The 6,954-nt window shown below is 38.5% G+C and overlaps 1 pseudogene; it reads left to right on the plus strand.

The window, feature by feature from the left end:
- Positions 1-3,329: 3,329 nt before the first annotated feature.
- Positions 3,330-4,222, plus strand: LOC108295873 (annotated as a pseudogene).
- Positions 4,223-6,954: the final 2,732 nt, after the last annotated feature.

Genomic DNA, 6,954 nt, shown 5'->3' on the forward strand with positions numbered 1-6,954 from the left:
AGGAATCGCCACACTGTCTTCCACAATGGTTGAACTAATTTACACTTCCACCAACAGTGTAAAATTGTTCCTGTTTCTCCACATCCTCTTCATCATCTGTTGTCTCCAGGTTTTTTAATGATCACCATTCTAACTGGTGTGAGATGGTATCTCAATGTAGTTTTGATTTGCATTTCTCTAATGACCAGTGATGATGAGCATTTTTTCATATGTTTGCTGGCCTCATATATGTCTTCTTTTTTAAAATGTCTGTTCATATCCTTCACCCACTTTTGAATGGGCTTGTTTTTTTCTTGTGAATCTGTTTTAGTTCTTTGTAGATTCTGGATATTAGCCCTTTGTCAGATGGGTAGATTGCAAAAATTGTTTTCCCATTCTGTTGGTTGCCAATTCACTCTCATGACTGTTTCTTTTGCTGTGCAGAAGCTGTGGAGTTTGATTAGGTCCCATTTGTCTATTTTGGCTTTTGTTGCCAATGCTTTTGATGTTTTGGATATGAAGTCCTTGCCTATTTCTATGTCCTGAATGGTTTTGCCTAGATTTTCTTCTGGGGTTTTTATGGTGTTAGGTCTTATGTATAAGTCCTTAATCCATCTGGACTTAATTTTAGTATAAGGTGCCAGGAAGGGGTCCAGTTTCTGTTTTCTGGACATGATCAGCCAGTTTTTCCAGCACCATTTATTAAACAGGGAATTCTTTCCTCATTGCTTGTTTTTGTCAGGTTTGTCAAAGATCAGATGGTTGTAGATGTGTGGTGTTGCCCCTGAGACCTCTGTTCTGTTCCATTGGTCTATATCTCTGTTTTGGTACCAGTACAATGGTCTTTTGATTACTGTAGCCCTGCAGTATTGTTTGAAGTCAGGTAGTGTGATGCCTCTGGCTTTGTTCTTTTTGCCATTTCTTACTTGCCTCACAGGCATCCATGGGGAAGGCTGCCAGAGGAACTAGGAAAAGACCATAAGGAAAAAGAAAACCTCCAGTTGAAGTTTGTAACAATTACAATCGAATGTGAAGTTTCCTGGCCAGACCTCAAGAGAGGGTGTGAGTCCGGTGTGCAGACTCTACAAGTGAAGAAGAAGTGAAAGCCTTGCTTGCTTTCTCAGCTGGAAGGCTGGTAGCCTGGGGCAAGTTCTCAGCCCTTCTCACTCTCTACCTGGAAACAAACTTGGTGCTGTTGGTTGGGGCAGGGTAGGAGTAAGACTAGTCTTTCGGGTTGCATGGGAGCTGGGTGAGGACTGTGACTGACAACTTTCCCCCACTTCCCTGACAACCTGCATGACACAGCAGAGGCAGCTATAATCATCTCAAGCATAACTCCATTGACCTGGGAACCACACCCCCATCCCCCACAGCAGCCCCAACAAACTCAGCCCGGAAAGTCTGAGCTCAGATACACCTAACCCTGTCCCACATGGTCTTTCCCCACCCACACTGGTAGCTGAAATCAAAAATCATATTCTCTTGGGAGTTCTAGGGCCCCACCCACTGCCTGATCCTCCCTATGTGACCACAGCTGATGCTCCCTTGAAAGCACCACCCCCTGGCAAGAGACCAACCAGCACAAAACTATTGCAGTAAACAAGTAAAATTAAAAACCAACACAGAGTCCATTCTACACCCCTGTACCCTACACCACAACAGGTGCTGGTATCCATGACTGAGAGACCTGAAGATGGTTAACATCACAAGACTGTGCAGACATCCCTTAGAGCCTGGTAAAAAAAAAAAAAAAAAAAAAAAAAAAAAAAAAAAAAAAAAAAAAAAAAAAAAAAAAAAAAAAAAAAAAAAAAAAAAAAAAAAAAAAAAAAAAAAAAAAAAAAAAAAAAAAAAAAAAAAGAAACCAGCCCAAAGTCACTCATGCTGGGTGGCTAGATTCAGAAAATAAATAACAATCAGTACAGTTTGCTCTCAGAAAGCCACATGCCAAGGAAAGGAGGGAGATTACTGCATCAAGGAAAAACCCTGTGTGTCAAAAGAATCTGAACACCAGCCCTTGAGCCCCAGATCTTCCCTCTGACATACACTACTCAAATGAGAAGAAACCAGAAAAACAATTCTGGCAATATGACAAAACAAGAATCTTTAACACCCCCACACCAGAGAAAATCACCAGCAATGGATCCAAACCAAGAAGAAATCCCTGAATTGCCAGAAAAAGGATTCAGAAGGTCAATTATTAAGCTAATCAAGGAGGCACCAGAGAAAGGTGATGCCCAACTTAAGGAAATTTTTTTAAAAATAAAGGAATGGAGAAAAATCTTCCAAGCAAATGGAAAGCAATAAAAAGTAGGAGTTGTGATCCTAGTCTCAGGAAAAAAAAAAACAGACTTTAAACCAACAAAGATTTAAAAAGACAAAGAAGGGAAAAACATAATAGTAAAGCATTTATTCGACAAATGAGCTAACTCTTCTAGATATATATGTACAGGAGTATAAAAGAGTATTTAGAAGTCGAGAAACAATAGATGCTGGCGAGTCAATGGAGAAATAAGAACACTTTTACACTGTTAGTGGGAGTGTAAATTAGTTCAACCATTGTGGAAGACAGTATGATGATTCCTCAAGGATCTAGAACCAGAAATATCATTTTACCCAGCAATCCCATTACTGGGGATATACCCAAAGGAATATAAATCATTTTATAAAGACACATGCACACATATGGTTTTTGCAGCACTATTTACAATAGCAAAGTCATGGAACCAACCCAAATGCCCATCAATGATCAACTGGATAAAGAAAATACGGTACATATACACCGTGGAATACTACACAGTTATAAATATGAATGAGATTATGTTCTTTTCAGGGATATGGATAAAATTGGAAAACATTATCTTCAGCAAACTAACACAGGGACAGAAAACCAACACCCCATGTTCTCACTCGTAAGTGGCAGCTGAACAATGACAATATATGGATTCGGGGTGGGGAACAACACACATCAAGGCCTGTTGCGGGGATGAGGGCCAAGGGGAGGGAATTTAGAGGACTGGTCAATGGGTGCAGCAAACCACCATTGCATTCATATACTTATGTAAGAAACCTATGAGTTCTGTACATGTATCTCAGAACTTAAAGTAAAAGAAATAAAAAAAGATTTCAAGACAAAAGACAATATGTAAAACAGTTACTTAAAAATGTGAGAGAATAAACAGACTAAGGATGTATAGCAGGACTGAAGGATCTCACCAAGAGCACTTACTCTAAGCCTATTATCCAAAGTTTGTCTTGTGGTATGGATCTTTAAAGAACCCAGATAGTGTAAAGAGCATCTTGCTTATAAAGGTCTTAGAATCCTGCAATGTCAGTCATGTTTCAAAAGGTTCTACCGGGTTCTCGCCATCGCAGCCGCGGAGAGGAGCTAGAGGAAGACAGTGGCCTGTGAGGCACATGCCGCCGGCAGCGGCAGGGGACTCACGTGGCTGGGCGGCCTGGGCTTCGGCCTCCTTCTGGTTCCTGGGAAGTTGGACTGCAGCCAGCGCGGGAGCAGCAGCGGAGGCGAGTCTCTTTCTGCCCCCTCAGCCTGAACCAGACGAGACCAGGCAGCTCGGGTGTCTGGAGGTGGGGCGGCTGCCCGACAATGGAAATTCTCTTCACCAGATATGGAGACTGTTCAATCACCAGGAGCACAAAGTTATCATTGTTGGGCTGGATAATGCGGGAAAAACTACCATCCTTTACCAATTTTCTACGAAATTGTACGAAGTAATGTAGAAGAGATAGTGATTAATAATACACGTTTCCTAATGTGGGATGTTGGTGGCCAAGAATTTCTTTGTTCTTCCTGGAACACTTACTATACAAACACAGAATTTGTAATAGTTATTGTGGACACCACAGAGAGAGGATTTCTGTAACTAGAGAACTCTGTAAAATGTTAGCACATGAAGACCTAAGAAAAGCTGGATTGGCGATTTTTGCTAATAAACAAGATGTTAAAGAGTGCATGCCTATAGCAGAAATCTACGAGGTTTTGAAGCTAACTTCTGTTAAAGATCACCAGTGGCATATCCAGGCATGCTGTGCTCTAACTGGTGAGGGCTTGTGCCAAGGACCTGAATGAATGATGTCACCACTTAAGATTAGATGATCTCTACTGATCTCTTCCCATAGACTTTGTATGAATGAAGTGCTGGACTTTACCTGAAAGCTGCAAAAATTAATGGTTTAAATATATTTATAATAAACTAATTTAAACTTTTGTCTATAAGAAGAAAAATTAAGATTATTTATTTGAAAACAAAGATGAAGTCTCACTTTCCAATTTGCTTTCTCATTAGTTTTTTCAAAGTAAGTTATTAAAGCTGTGATTGACATTTTTCTCATAATGAATCCTCTCAGAACATTGTGTAGGCTGTGGTAAGTAGAAAGGAAGAGGAAGACATTTTGAATTTTAAAAGCCTTGTTATCAGTGTAGCCCTACCTAGTTAACTTGTTTTCTTGTTGTTCCATTAAGTCAAAATACAAATCAGCACAGATATTCAATTTCCAATATTTTTAAATGTAATGTTACTTATGAAAAGTATTTTGCTTAAGGTTGTGTGTGTATTGTGTATATACCCCAAGTTCAAGTTAATGGCTTTGATTTATATTCTAAAGAAAAAACAAATAACACAAATATTAATAATATCCTCAGTTATAACCATAACGAGGTAAGTATTGGCACTGGTGTTAAGTACCAGTTTATGCTTTCTCCCTATGTTCTCTGTATTGTAATAACCAACCTCTCAAATCATTGAGCTGCTTGTTAAAAAAAAAAAAGGAAAAGGAAAAAGCATGACATTGTGTACCTATTTTTTGTTGTTGACCAAAATCACACACATGGAAACATGTAATTCAACAGAGTGGGATAGCTATCAGATTCTTGTTTTAGTATTACTAATGGGCAGGAATGTACAATGAGCAACTATCAGATTATTCCTTTTAATGGTTCTTATAGCATCTGAATTACTGATTAAATTATTAATCAATTAATCAGTGAATCATAAATTATGATTAAAATTATCAAATGAGGCTGGGCATCGTGGTTCACGCCTGTAATCCCAGCACTTTGAGAGGCCGAGGTGGGCTGATCATGAAGGCAGGAGTTCAAGACCAGCCTGACCAACAGGGTGAAACCCCTTCTCTACTAAAAAAAAATATGAAAATTAGCTGGACGTGGTCACATGTTCCTGTAATCCCAGCTACTCAGGAGGCTGAGGCAGGAGAACCCCTTTAACCTGGGAGGCAGAGGTTGTAGGCAGCTGAGAGCGTGCCACTGCACTACTGCCTGGGTGACAGAGCAAGACTCCATCTCAAAAAAAAAAAAAAATCCTTAATATTAATTGAAAACTGTTGTGTGAAACATGGCTACCCAGAAATTAACATTTTATAAATACTATTAAACATCTTATGTGTATTATTTTTAAGCATTCAATTATATGTCAAGCAGTTAAAGTGAATTTCAGAGTAAAAGGCATGTTTCTGAGCACAAATTTCTTCTTTCTTATTTTGGTACTTGGAATATAGTGTGAGACTTTTTATTTCTAAATTTTCTTATATCATCTATTACATAAATGCATTATTTGACAATTACAAAATGCAAGTTTTAAAATAATTTTTTTGGAAAAAAAGAGAGAAAAAAAGAAAGAGAAAGAAAAAAAAGAAAGAAACAGAGAAAGAAAGAAAAGAATGAAAGAGAGAAAGAAAGAGGAAGAGAAAGAGGGAGAGAGAATGGGAGTCTTGCTTTATTGCCCAGGCTAGAATGCAGTCTAAAAATGGGTATTGAAAACCTCTTTTATGCCAATAATTGTGCTTAACAATGGAGACAGGAAGGAATAAGGGAGGAAAATAACAAACAAGCAGCCAACCAATATTTCATTTAAACCTGTGAAATGCTATGCAATTACTGAGGAGTGATTTACTTCCAATTATGTAGTCGCTTTTAGAGTAGGTGTGATGTGGTACTGATAAGAATGTATGTTTTGTGGATTTGGGGTGGAGAGTTCTATAAATGTTTATTTAGTTTACTTATTCCTGGTCTGAGTTCAAGTTCTGAATATCCTTGTTAATTTTCTGTCTCGTTGATCTGTCTAATATTGACAATGTGATGTTAAAGTCTCCCACTATTGTTGTGTGGGAGTCTAAGTCCCTTTATAAGTCATTAAGAACTTGCCTTATGTATCTGGGTGCTCCTGTATTGGGTGCATATATATTTAGGATCATTAGGTCTTCTTGTTGCATTGATCCTTTCACCATTATGTATGACCTTCTTTTCCTCTTTCAATCTTTGTTGCTTTAAAGTCTATTTTATCAGAGACTAGGATTGCAACTACTGCTATTTTTACTCTCCATTTGGTTGGTAAATCTTCTGCCATCCCCTTGTTTTGAGGTTTTGTGTATCCTTGCATGTGAGATGGGTCTGGATGCAGCATACCGATGGGTTTTGGCTTTTTGTCCAATTTGCCTGTCTGTGTCTTTTGATTGGGGCATTTAGTCTATTAAAATTTAGGATTAATAACAATATATGTGAGTTTAATACTGCCATTTGATGCTAGCTGGCTGTTTTGCCCATTAGTTGATGCAGATTCTTCATTATATTGATGCTCTTTACCTTTTGGAATATTTTTGGAATGGCTGATACTGGTTGTTCCTTTCTATGTGTAGTGCTTCTTTCAGAAGCTCTTGTAAAGCAGGCCTGGTGGTGATGAAATCTCTGAGTACTTGCTTGTTCACAAAGGATTTTATTTTTCCATCATTTATGAAGCTTAGTTTGGCTGGATATGACATTCTGGGTTGAAAGTTCTTTTCTTTAAGGATGTTGAATATTGGCCCCCACTCTCTTCTGGCTTGTAGCATTTCTGCTTGAGAGATCTGCTGTGAGTTTGATAGGCTTTCCTTTGTGGACAACCTGACCTTTCTCTCTGGCTGCCCTTAGCATTTTCTCCTTCATTTCAACCCTGGTGAATCTGA

This window comes from Cebus imitator, unplaced genomic scaffold, assembly GCF_001604975.1.
Source record: "Cebus imitator isolate Cc_AM_T3 unplaced genomic scaffold, Cebus_imitator-1.0 Scaffold663, whole genome shotgun sequence".
Taxonomy (NCBI): Eukaryota; Metazoa; Chordata; class Mammalia; order Primates; family Cebidae; genus Cebus; species Cebus imitator.